This window comes from Danio rerio, chromosome 12 (assembly GCF_049306965.1).
Source record: "Danio rerio strain Tuebingen ecotype United States chromosome 12, GRCz12tu, whole genome shotgun sequence".
NCBI classification, from domain to species: domain Eukaryota; kingdom Metazoa; phylum Chordata; class Actinopteri; order Cypriniformes; family Danionidae; genus Danio; species Danio rerio.
Window position 1 is genome coordinate 30,095,324 of NC_133187.1, and position 17,177 is coordinate 30,112,500.

Genomic DNA, 17,177 nt, shown 5'->3' on the forward strand with positions numbered 1-17,177 from the left:
AACTGTATGAACACTATCATACAGCTTAATGTGGTATGAACATAAAAATATACATTTCAGAGAGCTCAGCAGAAAGATAAAAACATAAAAAAACATAGGGAGACTTTCCAGTAGAGAAAACAAGACATGCAGATCTCCTTATTCACCCATTAAATATGTTTTATGTGAAACAGACTACTCAGAACTATCAGCGTTATGCATCTTCTTTTCATTATGCAGTTTTGTCGGGCATTCTTATGAATAACATTTTTGTGTGAAAACAGTTAGAAAAATTTGAAAAATACAGTATCAAATGTCATTATAATGCACTTCTGGATGTGCTTATAAAGATAATGCTTAGACTGCTATCAAATAGCCACATTTATGAGAAACATTTTGAAACAAATAGTGCAATGAATAGAAGCGATGTGTTATGAAACTGTCACTGACGCAACACCACAATTATTTATTTATTTTTGTGTCAGTCTGTCACACACAAGGACATGAACTGAACTGACCCCATCAAAGCCCCTAAAAACTACAAAGGCACATCTTTGCATAGACTTGAATTTCAAACAGGATTTCTTAACAAAGAAATCCATGACACTGTATGGCACGAGAAGATATAATGCAGTGATTTGCAATGTTGCTGATGCACAGGAAAGGATATTAAACGCAGCTTTGCAGTAGCACCTTTCTATACCACCAAAAGTTCACATTCAAATTAAATTTATTTCCACTGAATTTTTTATTATAGAAGCCTTAGCTATTCAAATTAAACTGGATCGCTGATTTTTGCATGTACATATAGATTGGAGCTCTAATTCACTAGAACCAAATTTACACGTATTATCATTATAAAGGATTTCATTAGGTTTTTACAAAATCTCTTGCGTCTTGGTGCACTTCAAATGCTTTTGAATAGATGTTCCATACAGTCTTCTAAATGAAGAGCAGTCACTGATGACATACCATAATTATTTTAGCATAATTTTCCATTCTGGTAGGAAAAAGGCTCTATTGAAAGCTTTTATTCTTGATTCTCTTGACAGGTAGAAGCTTTCATTACTAATCCACAGTTATTGCAGAAATGATCCAGCAAGCTACAACGTTAAGGAGGAAGGTAATGCTTAAACGTCTTAAGCAGCTTCTGTACAGAGCACGAATCACACAGGGCTAACAAGCCATTTTCTTTTCTCTTTACTCTTCTGCCCTTTGCTCCAGCAGCACAGATCAACTTTAATTAATTTTTGGATTGCATATGAAATTGGATGTACATTTGCCCAATCTTCCATTGGCAGCCTACTATAAACTTCTTCAAGCAAAAGAAAAAAAATCCTGATAATGAGTTAGATGAGCAGAAGAGCCCGTTCTGAGAATTCTCTTTGATTCGCTTGCCCTATCGGAAGTGTGAAACTTTCATCTCATTATGAATTTGGAAGGACTCTCACATTTTACCTCTCCTTCCATTTTCCTCGCTCTTGCATTCTGGCATTGTGTCTCTGTTCTCTGAGCCCCCTGGGCTGATTCTTCATAATCTTCTGACGTATTTCTCCGCACGTCGCACACACACTTGCACATATTATACTGTAGCACCATTTGAGACTGACAGAAAATTCATATATGATCTTGTTTTATAGGGTTGTGTGCTGAACATCTTTTTATCGCCGAGTGGTGAGGTATAAAACCAATAGGGATTTTCAGAGGGAGCTGAAAGTTCATTCAGTCTGAGCTGGGAAAGTGCTTAGCAGTAATCCATTCCTTATGAAAGACGGAAAGGATTGTCCATTGCTTGATAAAAACTTTGAGCATTTGAGCCTATGCATAAAGGTTACATCGAATGCAGGAAGCAAGATAGGCAGTAAAGTGGATCAGCTACTTACAGTATGAAGCTTAAAAGGTTGGTAGATCAACTGCAACAAGAATAAATATAAAGCCATAGCAAAGTTTATAGTGTTGCTTCCAAAATATTTTTTTTTATAATGAAGTCAATTTGGTTATTAGATTCTTCTTTACATGGTTTTGTTTAATATATTTGATTTGATTCAATATTTACAATTGAAATCAGAATTACTTGAACCTCCTTCGATTTTTAAAAAAAAAATTTTATTTTTTAAATATTTGCAGAATGATGTTTAACAGGAGCAGGGAAATTTTCACAGTATGTCTGATCATATTTTTTCTTCAGGAGAAAGTCTTATTTGTTTTATTTTGGCTAGAATAACAGCAGCTTTATATATATATTATAAGCCCATTTAAGCTATATTTTTTTTTCAATAGTCTACAGAACAAACCATCGATTAACAATAACTTAACTAATTACCCTAACCTGCCTGGTTAATCTAATTAATCTAATTAACCTAGTTAAGTTTTTAAATGTCACTTTAAGCTGTATAGAAGTGTCTTGAAAAATATCTAGTCACATATTATGTACTTTTTTTGCGGTACAGGTGAATTGTTAGGCTAAACTGTCCGTAGTGTATGAGTGAGAATGAGTTTGTATGGATGTTTCGCAGAGATGGGTTGCAGCAGGAAGGGCATCCACTGCGTAAAACATAGCGACCCCAGAAAAAGCTTATTTATTGACTTGCTTAGTCCTATCCCTTTAAAATAACAAACACAGTTTCATTTATTCATTTTATTTTAAGCTTAGTCCCTTTATTCGTCTGGGGTCGCTATGTTTTACGCAGTGGATGCCCTTTCTGCTGCAACCCATCTCTGCGAAACATCCATACAAACTCATTCTCACTCATACACATACACTACGGCTAATTTAGCTTATTCAATTCACCTATAGCTCATGTCTTTGGACTGTGGGGGAAAGCAGAGCACCTGGAAAAAAAACCTCACACCAACATGGTAAAACATGCATACTCCATGAAAACTGACCCAGCCGGGGCTCGAAAAAGAACCTTCTTGCTGTGAGGCGATTGTCACTGCATCAATGTGACACCCCACAATGCAAATTGCTGCAAAAAATAAATCCCTTCATAAATAAGATCATTGTAAATGTTGTAAACCCAAAATTCCTTGAAAGATTTGATCAAAATTCAAACCATGATCAAAACAGGCCCCTAAAGCCTTTGTCTGAGTCTGGACATTGTCTGTACAAAACATTAATGTTCCATAAAACTAACAAAGCCTTGACTGGTGGTTTCATAGACATGATATCAGCTCTTAAAAGGCACAACTTGATATATGACAGTGGTTTTGTTGACCTTTTCTTTGCCATCATTGCCTTTGAGCATGGAATAATTCCATGCATCTGACTTTAATTTAGCCGCCGCTGGTTTCAATTGAGTACCATGCTCTTTTGTCTGTCTGTCTGTCTTTTTTTGTTTGTTTTTTTTTTTTTTTTTTTGTTACAAAACGCACAAAATCCATCCAGATATTTCCTATGTTACTGCTTATGAACTACCTCGAAAGACTTCATTAACATTTCTTTTCGGACATCACATCACAGTAATTGAAATAACATCAATTTCAATAATTCCCCCTCAGTGCATGTTAACCCAGCAGACACACAATGTCATAAGATATTAATATTAGTGTTAGATTTAAGTCGCCAGTGTCTAAGAACAATGTTACTTTGACGTCCAATAAAGGTGTCAAGTGACTTTGATATCTTGTTGATTTTAGTTTGTGTTGCAAAGTCACCAAAATCTAATGTTGAGCCAACATCTTAAACCAGTGTCATATTGACGTCAAATACTGACAATTATTCATCAGGTATAGCAACTAAAATCTAACATCTGATAGAAATCATATTGCTAATGTCCACACAATGTCAAGCTGTAACATCACAAGATATTTTGTTGATTTTAGGTTGTGTTTAAGAGTAACCAAAATGCAATGTCTGTCCGAGGTTGGACATTGAAGTAAGCCTGATGTTGAGTTCTGAACTCAACCTTATTTTCATTTCAAATTAAAATGCAAAGCCCCATGATGTTGGGGTACAACATCAATCTGACCTCATTTTGAGGTCCTGTGTCTGCTGGGAAGTGACACAGACAAAAACAGCATGTTTCTGCTTTCATTTAAAATTTGAGCATTTAGAGCAAGGCATAACAAATCATCCATGAGCCATTTAGGGCTGAAATGTGGCATTTAGGGGTATATTACTGTACATAAAACAACAATTTCAACTAAAAATGGGAAAGATTTTGAGCTTTAAAATGGAGTTTAAGTCATTTTCACAGATGTGTCTGCATTAAATCATTGTAGCCACATTGTCATCTCAACACATCTCTAAACATGCTAAGAAAAATATGTTTGTCATGCGGATATACATTACTTCTTATGAAAAACTTCTTATGTAAATGTTTCAATTTTCATTCAGTATTTTTTATTTTGGGGTGAACTATCACTTTAAAAACAGAAGTTCAGTGAATTAATAATAGCTGTAGGCCTATCTATATCTATCTAACATCTGTACGCAATTTTTTGACCATTGTTAACCTCGTGTAAAACCTTACATTTTTAAAATAGTTTGCTTTAAAGTTCCTGAAACAAAAACGGAAAAGGGGGTTATTTACGATACCGCGATTCATCTTTGTTCTCCGCACTTGAATGCATTTCAGGGAAATATTGACCTTGTCTTTTTGCACTCAAGAAAATAACTATTGATTTACTGAGAACCACAATAAATGGCATTCTCAGAAAACCCTGAATGCTGTATTTAAAAGACCAACATACATTTGATTCCCAGATGTAGAATGCTGTATATTATTTTAGTCATATCAGTTTAATTATACATTGTACCCATAAAGAAGCCCAGGTGATCATTTACATTTAAAGAAAACCTTCATTAGCATTTATACTACCAGTTCGGCATTTAAAGACAACCTCGGGCACCTCTGAAAGTTATTTTAGCAATGCAGTAATCTTTTTTATGTATTCCAATTAGCACACGCATTTGATGAAATATCTTGCATGCACTGGATAATTAGTTTAGCCTGTACTCTTATAGCCGTATGCAATTGAACAGAGAATACCAACTGTTGGACAAACGAGAAAAACAAAAAGGAGACCAGAAAGTACCCATTCTAAAAGCAAATCACCTCAATTGCTGGAGTAATGGATTTGCGTCTATATACTCACTGAATGGGCTTAATGGCGTGTATTGTTGCAAGTCAGCACGTAGCTGATGAGGTCTGACATCAAGCTGAGTTGCTCTCACTCATTCTCTTTCTGTACTTCATATATGAGGACAGGCTAAATAAAAGGCCAACAAAAAGCCAAAGGGCCATCTGTCAGATTGCTGTTCAAATAAACGATTCTCATCTAGAGATAAATTTATAATTTGAACAAATATTCCAATAATGCGTCCATTAATCAACAGCACTTGTCATACCTGAAAGTTAAAGTAATGAGCAATCGTGCGTTTCAAGGGCACATGCGTTTCCATTCAGCACATCTTATTTGTCACATTTTTGCTTGGCCTGTCTAATCACTGCTAATGTCAGACACTGAGTAATAGAGATATTTTATTCATTCAAACCGGAATAAATAATTATTCGTGGAGTAGGAATAATTGAATGAATTATCTCTTGTGGACAATAGATTGAAGATAAACAAACAAGCATCCTGGTGTTTCTACTTCTGGCCCAGTCATAGACTTTAAAGGAGGACACTTTTCTGAAGGCTAATTCATGCAAATATTAATTCTTACAGATGAAAGTTTGCGACGTGATGGGAATAACTATAATGCATTTTAATTTGAATAGAACGTTCCTGGAAAGGATAGCAATTTGTTAATATTATTCCCAATGTTTCTTGAGAGCATGTAAGGTTAGTGAACACCGAAGGGCATACGTATCAACCAATATGTAGACTCTACTCAACTTAATGATATTGAAATTAAATTCAGTGTGCACATTTTAAAGTTAAAATGCTTCATTATAGATGAAAGAAAGAATTGTTTGTAAGAGCAATGCAATGAGCTGTGGTGCGTCTCCACTGTTTGTATTATGTAATGAACACACTGTATTAAGGCTGGGTTCAAGTGAATTTAATTCAAATTTCTCCACAATAATAATTTGTCACCTTAGAATTATAACATTCTATCTGACATGTTTGTCAAAATTAGGTTATTGGCATATTCCTATTAATCGACAAATTATTTACATTATGAGATTTTTTAAAACTTTTATGAAGTTGTTTACATTTTTTTACGTTTTATTTAAAAACTGAATGTTACACACATACTGTTTACTATAGAATGCAAAAACTTTGAAGCTCAAAATCACAAAATCATTCAGAATGCAGAGAGAACCTTATAACTCCAAGGAGATGAATTGGTTCAAAGCAGCTTCGAAAAAAGATGCACATTATTGCAATACAATCAAATTCCAAACATTTATATTATATTAAATTATTAGTTACTATAACTTTAACTAATTAACTAGTAACTAATAGCATTTAACAGATTAAGGTTATTATACAAACATTGTTAACTCGCAGCTATATTGTCAGAATTCTGCCACTTTGGTGTAGTTAATTCCCTTTTACTTTGCTGGCAGAGTCCAGACACTAGTCCTGTCTTGTATGTTATGCTCGGCTCAAGTTTTCTTGGGCCAAGCACTCATCCTGTCTTGGGGTTTGTTCTTCGTAGTTTTAATCCTGATAACTGATCTCGGACTAATTTGGTTCTTCAAACAAGTTTGCGAATCAGATTAAAAAAGTCTGGATGAATTGATCTTTCATTTCAGAGTGCAGATTGCAGAGAGCAGTTTATTTATTTATTTTTTAAACAAACTATTAACTATTTTACTATTTTTGAGTGTATATTTTAGGTGTATATCATTTCTACTGTAAGAAAATATCATACTTGGTACATACTTTCGTTATTACCTTTGCTTTAAAAAGACTAAATCTAATCCTGTTTATATTAAATAAGCCTGCTCCCGAGCAAGTTTAAGCTACGAGAATTGTTGCTATGATAGCAACTCTTGGATGAGTTTTGAAGAAAGACACGATCCTGGATCATGTCAAATCATCATTAAACAAAATCCAGCTTATTGAGGGATCAAGCTTTGTATGTGGATCACCCGTGCTTACTTGCTCGTGTTTGTATTATCTGTGACGAGCAGTTCTTTTCTCTGCCCCTCAGTCTAGCTGGTTTCGGTTGGTGCTGGGATGGAACATGCACAGTGCATGTAAGAGTGCACAGTATGTTTTCATTTGTTTTCAAGTGTTTTCATTTATCATGTGCTTGTTGTCTTGCATCCTGTTTGTGTTGGTGTTGTCAAAGCAAGTGGCTTGGTGTTTACATTGTGGTCGGTGCTTTAGTGATTTATTTCATGTAAACACATGGTTAATGAGTTCTTTCATTGGCTGCGTGTTCTAGTTCTGTTTTACGTGAGCACATGGATTGTGTTGTGTCTTTGTACTGCTCTCTCATCTATTGTTTTGTCCCACCCACCTTGTTATCCTAGTATTTATAATTATGTTCACCTGCCCTCTTGTCAGTTTATTGGTTTGCGTTCCCTATTTCCTGTGCTGGTCCATCATCGCTGATCCTGTGTCTGTCAACCAAGCCGAGTCAATTCACTTTTGTCATGCTGCTGTGTTTTTCCCTCATGGAGTTGTTTTTTGTTTCCTTTATACAATAAAATCTTGTTATTTGCATTTGAATCCACATCTTATCCTACCCAACCACATGCCTTGACATATACAGTATATAGGGATGTCCATGTACAAGTTCCTCACAATCAATTTGTGTAGGGACAAAAAAGGAACCAAGTTACCTTATTTGTTATTAAAATTTCTAGTGGAATAAACATTAAACAAATAAAATGTCTGAAAAAAAAAATCTAAAATTGTGTTATTTCAGCTCCATTTAAATAAGTAGTTCGAACAAGCAGCAAATGTTTATTTTTGGAGTCCACCTATTACTGCTATTTAGCTTCACCAAGGGGTTTCATGGTGGCAGTCTCTAGTTTGAGTTTTCAGTGCAGCTGTGAGTTATCAGCTTTTTCCTGCGTGTCAGTGTTTGACACATCTGGGATCTGTGCAATGAGCTGATAATTCCCTTCTATATCCACACCTGCAGGATTACGACAGAAATTTATAAAGGGGTGGACATGTTTGCCCACTCCATTGTGCTTCCTTCCACAGAACCCTTTTCTTTTTGGATGAGCACTAAAGCGTTTTACTGACTAGATGAAAGACCCTTTTTAATTCAAGAGAGACCATTTCTTCTGATTAGAAGTGTTCATTCATTGTGTTTAAAGATTTTAGAGTGAATCAGATTTAATGGGTCACGAAACACCAAAACACATTTTTTGAGCTGTTGACAGTCGTATATGTGTCCCACACTGCTAAAAACACTATTAGGACACCTATATTTCACTAAAAAGTGTAAAATGATTGTTTTTGCGTTATTTCAAGCAAATTCGTACTTCCGGTTTGAAACTAATTTTTGAAGCTGCGTCACGGCCATGACATAATAGCGTTGTATTCCAGCGTGCAGACTGGGCGTCTGTGCCAGAGTGTGTCTTATTACGTCTTACAGTGTGTTGCATTCATGCATGAGTAAGGCTTGGTTCAAACCAATCAGCGCGCTCTATTGTGCAACTTCATTAATATTCATTACTGTCAGAGTGTAGACGGCAGAGACGCCACGTTGTATTGGCAAAACAAGCGTGAAGTGTTGCTTTTATAGTTTGCTGCCATTAAGTTTTGTTTTCATTTTCTCTCTGTGAGAGCTCAGACTCACGCGTAGATTAACAGTGTACGCGACGCGCGACAACAATAACTTACGTGTCTAAGGAGGAACATTGTTTACCTGAGAGCTGTTCTCATCTGCAAACGCTGAGATCCGGATTCGCTTGTAGTCTCCTCTAAATAAAGACGCGGCTCTAGTTGCTGGTGATTGTCCTGTCTCTACAGATTTGGTAAGTAAGCGACCAGTGCTCTTTGTTTGTTCAGTTCGTATTTTATTCGTATCAAACAAACTATTGCACCGAGTTTAAACAAGTTAGCACTAACAGTTACAACCAAACTATAACCTCGTGTAGGATTTTGTGACCGGAATAACACACGCGGCTTTCTGATGCTACCTGCCGTGTGCATCCAAGTTTCCGGGAAATGCTGAGTTTTTTTTTTCTCTCACTCGCCGTGCGGTATCAAACATTGCATGAAAAATACACGCTTAGAGCAGATCCTCAAATCAAATATCACGTTTGTCGGGAGGGACATGAATGAATTCCCTGAATGAAAGAGCCAAACTGCAGTTTAAGTCCACCATTTAATAATTTGGCAAATAATTCGACTACAGATGTCCATGTAAACACAATCACATTGTCCTCTGTGGGTGTGTGTTTTGACTCTGAAATTCAGCACGCCCAAATAGACACTCCCACACCATGCCTCTTTTCTTCCTCCGACACTCCCCCCTAAACAGCTGGACACGCCCACTTTTCTGACTTTTTCCAAAGTAGAGGTGTGAAAACACCCTGCTGAAACGAGGGGGTTTCATGGCCCTTGAAAGAGACAGTTCACCCAAAATGAAAATTCTGTCATCTCTGCTGATTCTAATGTTGTGTTTAAAGATTATTTTTCTTTTACAAACCGTTAAATAGGAGTCCAAAGAGGAGTTACAGATTAGGAATACAATTAATGTATTTGCTATGTAAAAATATGTTATTTATTAATTAAATATGTATTCATTCATTCATTCAATTATTTATTCATTTTCTTTTCTGCTTAGTCCCATTATTAATCCAAGGTCGCTTCAGAGGAATGAACTGCCAACTTATCCAGCACATGTTTTACGCAGCGGATGCCCTTCCAGCTGCAACCCATCTCTGGAAAACAACCATACACACTCATTTACAATGGACAATTTAGCCTACCTAATTTAACTGTACCGCATGTCTTTGGACTGTAGGGGAAACCGGAGCACCCGGAGGAAACCCACGCAAACACAGGTTGTGTCTCGCAATGGCAAGTGCTAATTACATGGCAGACTTTGTAAGTAGAAAAACTGAATACAAGACCATTTGCACAAGGATAAATAATGAACCTTAACTCATTACTTTATTCCTTTACTTTCTTGGAGTAAGGAAATGGTGGAAACTTACTCCATTAAAGATATCCGTTAGCCTACATATTTTATTTAATTTGTTGTTTTGGTTCAAAACTTTATTTCTAAATTTAGTTCTAATTTCCACTGAATTAATAAATGAACAATAATAACAAAGTGTGGTCAAAAAAAAACCCTAAACCTGACAGGTGGACAAATCTAAACTTGTTTTAAATTAAACAAATATAAATATGCATATAAATAATAATAATAGTAAAAATAATAATAATAATAATAATAATAATAATTATAATAATAATAATAACACTATAAAAATGCTAATTTTCATTAACAAACTGAAAAAAGCCCATTTAAACAACAAGGTGCAAAACGTGAAAATCACAGTTCATTAGCTATTTTTGAATTACATGACAACATACATGACAAACCCAATACATCACTATAACTACTGAAATGTAAACAAAAATTACTTAGTTAAACTTATGACATCAAACTAGCAGAGCTTAAGTTCCTATCATTGAAAAAAAATAAAATACAACTTTTTTGCAAAAATAATTATATATTAAATTAACTCTTTTTCAATTACAGTTTTTATTCATCTTTTATTGGGGTATTATTTATTTTAGGAACATTATAATTCACTAAACACCCCAAAAAATTATATTGTACTTTTTTTTACGCTGCAGTACTAATGCACACTACTGCATTTTTAATACAAGTTCTTTGTATTTTAACTAGAAGAAATCATCATCCACTTCAAGCATCCAAAGTGCAGTTTGTAAAGCCTTTTTTGTAGAATTTTGTTGAACAAAAAAAGTCACATTTAAATACTATTTTAAGAGGAAAAGTCATATTTAATTGTTTTTATCTGTCATATCATCCTGGCTTATTCTAGAGGAGATGAAAAATATTGTTTCACATCAGTAATTAAATAAATAATATAAATAAAATGCAACTCACACTGAATTATAATTTATATAATTTTGTTTAATTATGATTGTGGAAAATGTATATTCATTATTTTTAGTTCTCAAATCATTCTGGCTTATTCTGGAAGAGCTAAAAAGGTAAGTTTTGGCATTATTAAATAAATACAAACATAAATATTAATAAAATGAAATGTAGATTTTATTATCGTTTATATTGTTATGTATGCATCATTAATAAGTAAAATAGGTAAAAAATAATTAGCAGAAAACTATTATTTAATTAGTATTGTTAATAAGTAAAACAAATATTAGTAAAATAAGTAAAAATGTATTATAAAGAGTAATAAAAAAAAGGCTACAAACCAACTTTATGACTTTTAAAGAGAAGGAAAACTTAGGGCTCATATGGTGTAATTAACAGCAGGAGCTGCTTTATATGAGGGAGCTTGATCTATCTATAGGAAACAGTCTATTTCAGACATGTATGGCGCTTTTGATTTACTTCCCACCCCCTGCATTGTTTTTCAAATTACAGTAGATCACTCCAAGACAGCCAGACATGTCAGGCACTTGAAAGCAGAAAATGATTGAAAGAGACATGCATCACTTCCCACATGACAGAACAATGACGCTTTATATCTGCACAGAGATGTGATCCCATGATCTAGATCCCCCCACCCCCCTCCATTCAGACACACATGGTAAATTTAGAAATTGCACATCAGTGACACCAGTGAGCGGTACGAAATGAGCAATTATTCAGCAGACTTTGGCACACTGTCACAACATCCAACAGCAATCATCTGACTGTCAGAGGAAAAGCTGGACGTCAGAGACACTGGGGTGATGAATGAGAATGTTTCGCAATTCATTTGGCATAATTTTTTGGCTAATGAAGAGCACTCTAAAGGAAATGTGAAGCGTGTATGTGTGTGTGTGTGTGTGTGTGTGCGCGCATCATCTGCACTGGGGAAATGACATGCTGAAGAGGAGTATCTGGTAAGAGAATTATTTGAATTTACTGTAAAAGAGATGCATTGTTCAAAGACAAACTGTGAAGACTATTTTAACTACCGCAAAAACACAAATTTACACTTTAGCACAATGATGAATGCAAGAGTTGTCAGTCCAAGCAATCAATCTATTCCAAAGCACACTCCTGTCGTAAAACGCACATCCTGATTCTACAGGGATTTTGATTCTGGATCAAAATTTTTCAAAACATAATTTCTGCCCAAAAATCAAATCCAAACCTGTCTTAAACTGAACCCTACCAAGACGTTATCCCTACACTCAAGAGAAATAACAGGTTAATATTAATAACTTAGAAGCCCCTTTTAAGTCTAAACTTAACATACATTGTAAACTTGTACTTCAATTCTGATTGGCTGATTGGAACTTTGTTCCAGGATCAACAAAGAGGTTTCTAATGGTTGAACCTTCCAACATTTTTTCAAAGACACTGGAAAATACCACATCATCACACCAGAGTTTAACTGTTCTGTAAAAATGCAGAAGAGATTTAATGCTTCTGTAACCTTCTACAAATCTAAAAGGAGCGCTACACCAAAATAAATGATCAAAATGATTGAAAATGAATTAATTAAATAGATATAATAATAAAATATAAGAGGCAACACAGTGGCACAGTAGTTAGCAAAGTCGCCTCACAGCAAGGTCACTGGTTCGAGTCCTGGCTGGGTCAGTTGGCATTTCTCTGTGGAGTTTGCATGTTCTCTCCGTGTTCGCATGCGTTTCCTCTAGTTTCTCCGGTTTCCCTTACAGCTATGACATGGACATACACCTCATTTTATAGATCCCCCTACTCACCCGTCCAACCCAACCAGAGTCAACCAGAGTCTGACGTGCTGTTCAATATGGGATGCGGATGAAATATACAGGTATATGTTACCTGATGGATAGTTGGTAATATGTTTGGAAGATGATCATGTCGCAGTTACATTAAAATAATTCATGCCTCCTGCTGAAGTGACTTGCGATTTGCCTTTGTCATGAGCATTGCATCCAGCAGCAGCTCCATTTCATTCTCGAAATGTATAGTTTGTCTAAAAACTACAGGGATACAATCAGCCAGCCATTCGTCCCTCCATAGTAAAAAGTAACATTTTGTGTCTGCCGGTCTGTTTACTTGCTGGAGTTCCATTAGCATTTTCCCGCATGTTAATTTTGACAATGGAAAAAAAAAAAAAAGGAAATAGGTTCAATAACTTTTGGCCAATGAGTGATGTGGATTTTGTCACATGACTGCATTTTGTTTTTTTCATCTGATTCAGACCAAAGCAATCAGTGTGGTGTGAAAAGGACCCAAAAAAACGGCAGAAAAATGCTACAATGTATCATTTGTTGCCCTTGATCCTGACTAAATGAACCAAACCACAAATGTGAAAGCTGAAGGAAAATGAATAAATATAATTAAAAAGAAAAAATTTTGTAATGTAACAAATGTGAATTCAGTGAAATCAGCTTAGAAAACAGAAATAAAATAAATGGTATGAATCAGCATTTGAGCAATCCACTGGCCCAAGCAAAATAAAAAAAATAAAATAAAAAATACAACCAACAGTGCCTGCTGAAGCAAAAAAAAAAAAAACCACAGCAGGAGTCCAAACAGCAACAGTGAACACATGACAGAAAAAAACATCCATCACAGAAAAAACTTCCATCCAAGATACAAGCAGATAGATACACAGAACAAGCAGAGCCCAAAGGAAGCTCAAGAAAAAGGAACCACAGCAGGACCCATCAACAAGCAGTGAAAATGTGTGACACAGACAAAAGAATCAAAACAAAAGTACTTGAATGAAAATTGTTATAAATTATTCACCCTCATGTTGTTCTAAACCCCTGAGATCTTTGCTCATCTTCAGAGCACAAATTAAGATATGTTAGATGAAATCTAGAGCTCCCTCACCCTTCATAGACAGCAAGGTACCAAAAGACCTCCACAAAACAGACCTTTAGTGTTTCAGATTATTTTCAAGCTGGGGAATCATTTTGTGCTCACACAAAATAAAAACAACAACTTTATTTAACAGTTTCTTTTTCTTAGTGTAAGAGCATGTGTTCATGTGCTGCGCTTGAACAAACTTCATTCATCTACACCAGAGAATGTCAGTATAAAGTCAAATACCACCAAGAAATGCCACATGCTAAAAGACACATAATTGCACAATGGTTTAAAAACAAATACTGTATATAAAGTAGGTCTTCTGTGCATTTGCTTTTAACCTCACTATGCCTCACTTAACTGACCATTTGGTTGGTTATGTGATAAAAATTCAAAAACCACTGTTGTTAGGAAAAGAATGAATGAAGCATCATTCCTCATGCTTGCACTCTTGATTAGATGCCCTAATATAGTCATGGTAAAGTTATTTTTCATTCATTCATTCATTCATTCATTCATTCATTCATTCATTCATTCATTCATCTTCTTTACAGCTTAGTCCCTTTATTAATCTGGGGTCGCCACAGCGAATGAACCACCAACTTATTCAGCATATATGTTTAACGCAGCGGATGCCCTTCCAGCCACAACCAATCTCTGGGAAACATCCATTCACACTCACACACTAAAGACAATTTAGCCTACCCAATTATCCTGTACCGCAGATAGCAAAATACACTCAGGCCAGTTTCGGCTAGATTCTCACCTGCCGGAGACTTACCCTTCGGCCCGTCTGCTGTACTCAGGCCGAAATGCCCATGGACTTACTGCCCGATTTGGGCCTGAATTTTTTTCAACACACACGGTACTTTATAATGTTAACTTTATAAGTTAAACCAGAAATAAAAAACACATGTTTTGCTATGTTAGTATTAACGGATTCATCTTCAGAAACTTTCTTTAACAAAACGTTAGCATACACACCAATTAGTTTCAGTCATGTTTCTTTAAAATAATTAAAATAGTTTTCAGTTACTAAACACTGTTACAACCTAACATTGTGTAAAAGGAACAGGAACTTTCAAGAAGTGTTTGTAACGTAACGTTAGCATACACATCTATTAGCTTCAGTCGTGTTTCTTTAAAACAAGTTGCCTTTTTTATCAAATTGTTTTAAATAACTTAGACACAACCTAGCACTGTGAAAAAAATATTTTGAACACTAAATTCGCAAAGTATAAAGTGTACAAGCAGTAACCCTTACTTTTCTGATCGGAATCCACGAGTTCCTAAATGTTTGTAAAACCCAAACTTTTTTTTCTTCTTGTGGTCTTCATGGCAGTTGGCAACAAGCTTTTTGGAGCATTACTGCCACCATCTGGATTGGAGTTTGGATTAGGAGTTTACTAACTCATATATTTCTTCAAGAGCCAAACAAACTTCTTTAAAAAACAGTCGGCACAGGAGCGTGCTATCTCGAAAATCAGCGCATTTTACACCATTTTTCCCTAGATGGTATATATATATATATATATATATATATATATATATATATATATATATATATATATATATATATATATAATACATTCATAAATAATATTGTTTTGTTTGCGTCTCAACATTGCAACCATGCACACAAAATATTCTTATTTTATTGCTGTCGTACCATGGATATTTTCTCAAATTATCACTAAACGTGGAGCTAGCAAATTACTAGATAAAATTAGAATTTAATCGGTTGTCATCAGTTAAACAAGCCGAGTCCTTGCCAGAAGTGGTCCGTTCTCTACAGACAGACTCGGGCCAGATAGGGTTAACAGGAATCGGGCCAGTTCGTTACACCATCATCGCGGAGATGAGAGCGAGTATGAGAGCGAGGCGCAGGCCATACTCGGCCTGAATAACACTCGTCGATGCCGAGTCTAAGCCGAAGGCGTTGAAGGGCAGCCGAGCTCGGGCTGATTACTCCTTGCTATCTGGGATGTCTTTGGACTGTGGGGGAAACAGGAGCACCCGGAGGAAACCCATGCGAACGTGGGGAGAACATCCAAACTTTACACAGAAACGCCAACTGACCCAGCCGCGGCTCGAACCAGCAACCATCTTGCTGTGAGGCGACAGCACTACCTACTGCGCTAATATATAGAAATATATTTGCTTTGATATAGACCAACTGATACTGTGTTCTTACCAGGTCAAGAAAATATGACCATATCACCCCAATTTTAACTTCCTTACACTGGCTGCCTGTTAATTTCCGTACTGATTATAAATAATTGCTTCTTGCCTATAAAGCTTTAAATAATCTAGCTCCTGTTTATCTAACCAATTGTCTTGCTGCAATCCAACCCACTCTATTAGATCAAACTCAGTGCTTCTGGTAGTACTAGTAAGCAAAGTCTACTAAAGGAGGTTGAGTCTTCTCGTTTATAGTGTCTGATAATGTCAGAGGCTCAGACACACTCAGTTCAAGAACAATACATGCACTTAAAACACAAATAAACTTTATTAAACATGCTCACATTGACATCACCGATATATTCTAAAACTGCAGGTTAACTTTGTTTATATATAATAATTTAATTTGATTGTAATTTAGTAATGTGCACCTTTTGTAACGCTGCTTTGAAATGATAATTACTGTTAAAAAAAAAAAAAAAAACACTATCCAAATTACTTAATATGGGTAAAGTCTGATCATTTTATATTTATTATTAACCACTGAAGCATTTATGCTGTGAGATCAGTTATTTTTTTCAATATACAATATAACATTGCACTAGATGATGTAAAGAGAACCGGTGCTCTTCGGACTAACAGAAACACGCCATGTCAAATTCAGTTTAATGCACGGCTTGAAAGTGTTTTGGAAGCATGACAAATTAGTGCAATGTCCTGGTGGTCCTCATATGTAGGTCAGAGAGTGTGACTATAAAAGTAAGGTATGACAATAAAAGATGAGAAATAAAAGAGCTCAGTGTCTCTCTGTGCAACAAAGATAATTATCTATGGTGTGCAAAAGTCATATGTCAAAATATGGTTTAGAACTATGAGCTAAAGTGTGCATGAGGAGACACTTGCTGACACACTCGCACTCTGTGGGTGATTTTTTCCTTCCCCCATCTCACATTTTTTTAATACAAGCTTTGAAACTTCAGGATTTGCAGCAAAATCAGGCACTGTTCTTAATTTAGATATGCTAAGTTTTTTTTCTTTGGTTTGATGAAACTGTTTTTATTGTTTGGGAGACACAGAAAGACCACTGTAAACAGTCTACCTCAGTTCTAGACATTTCTCTTCACATACTCCT

The 17,177-nt window shown here is 35.5% G+C and overlaps 1 long non-coding RNA gene across 1 annotated transcript in view; it reads right to left on the reverse strand.

The window, feature by feature from the left end:
* LOC141376815 (uncharacterized) overlaps positions 1-15,192 on the reverse strand; it is a 94,756-nt gene extending 79,564 nt beyond the window's left edge. The window contains exon 1 of the long non-coding RNA XR_012388043.1: positions 15,129-15,192. This is a non-coding gene — a long non-coding RNA (uncharacterized lncRNA). The remainder of the gene's footprint in view (positions 1-15,128) is intronic.
* Positions 15,193-17,177: the final 1,985 nt, after the last annotated feature.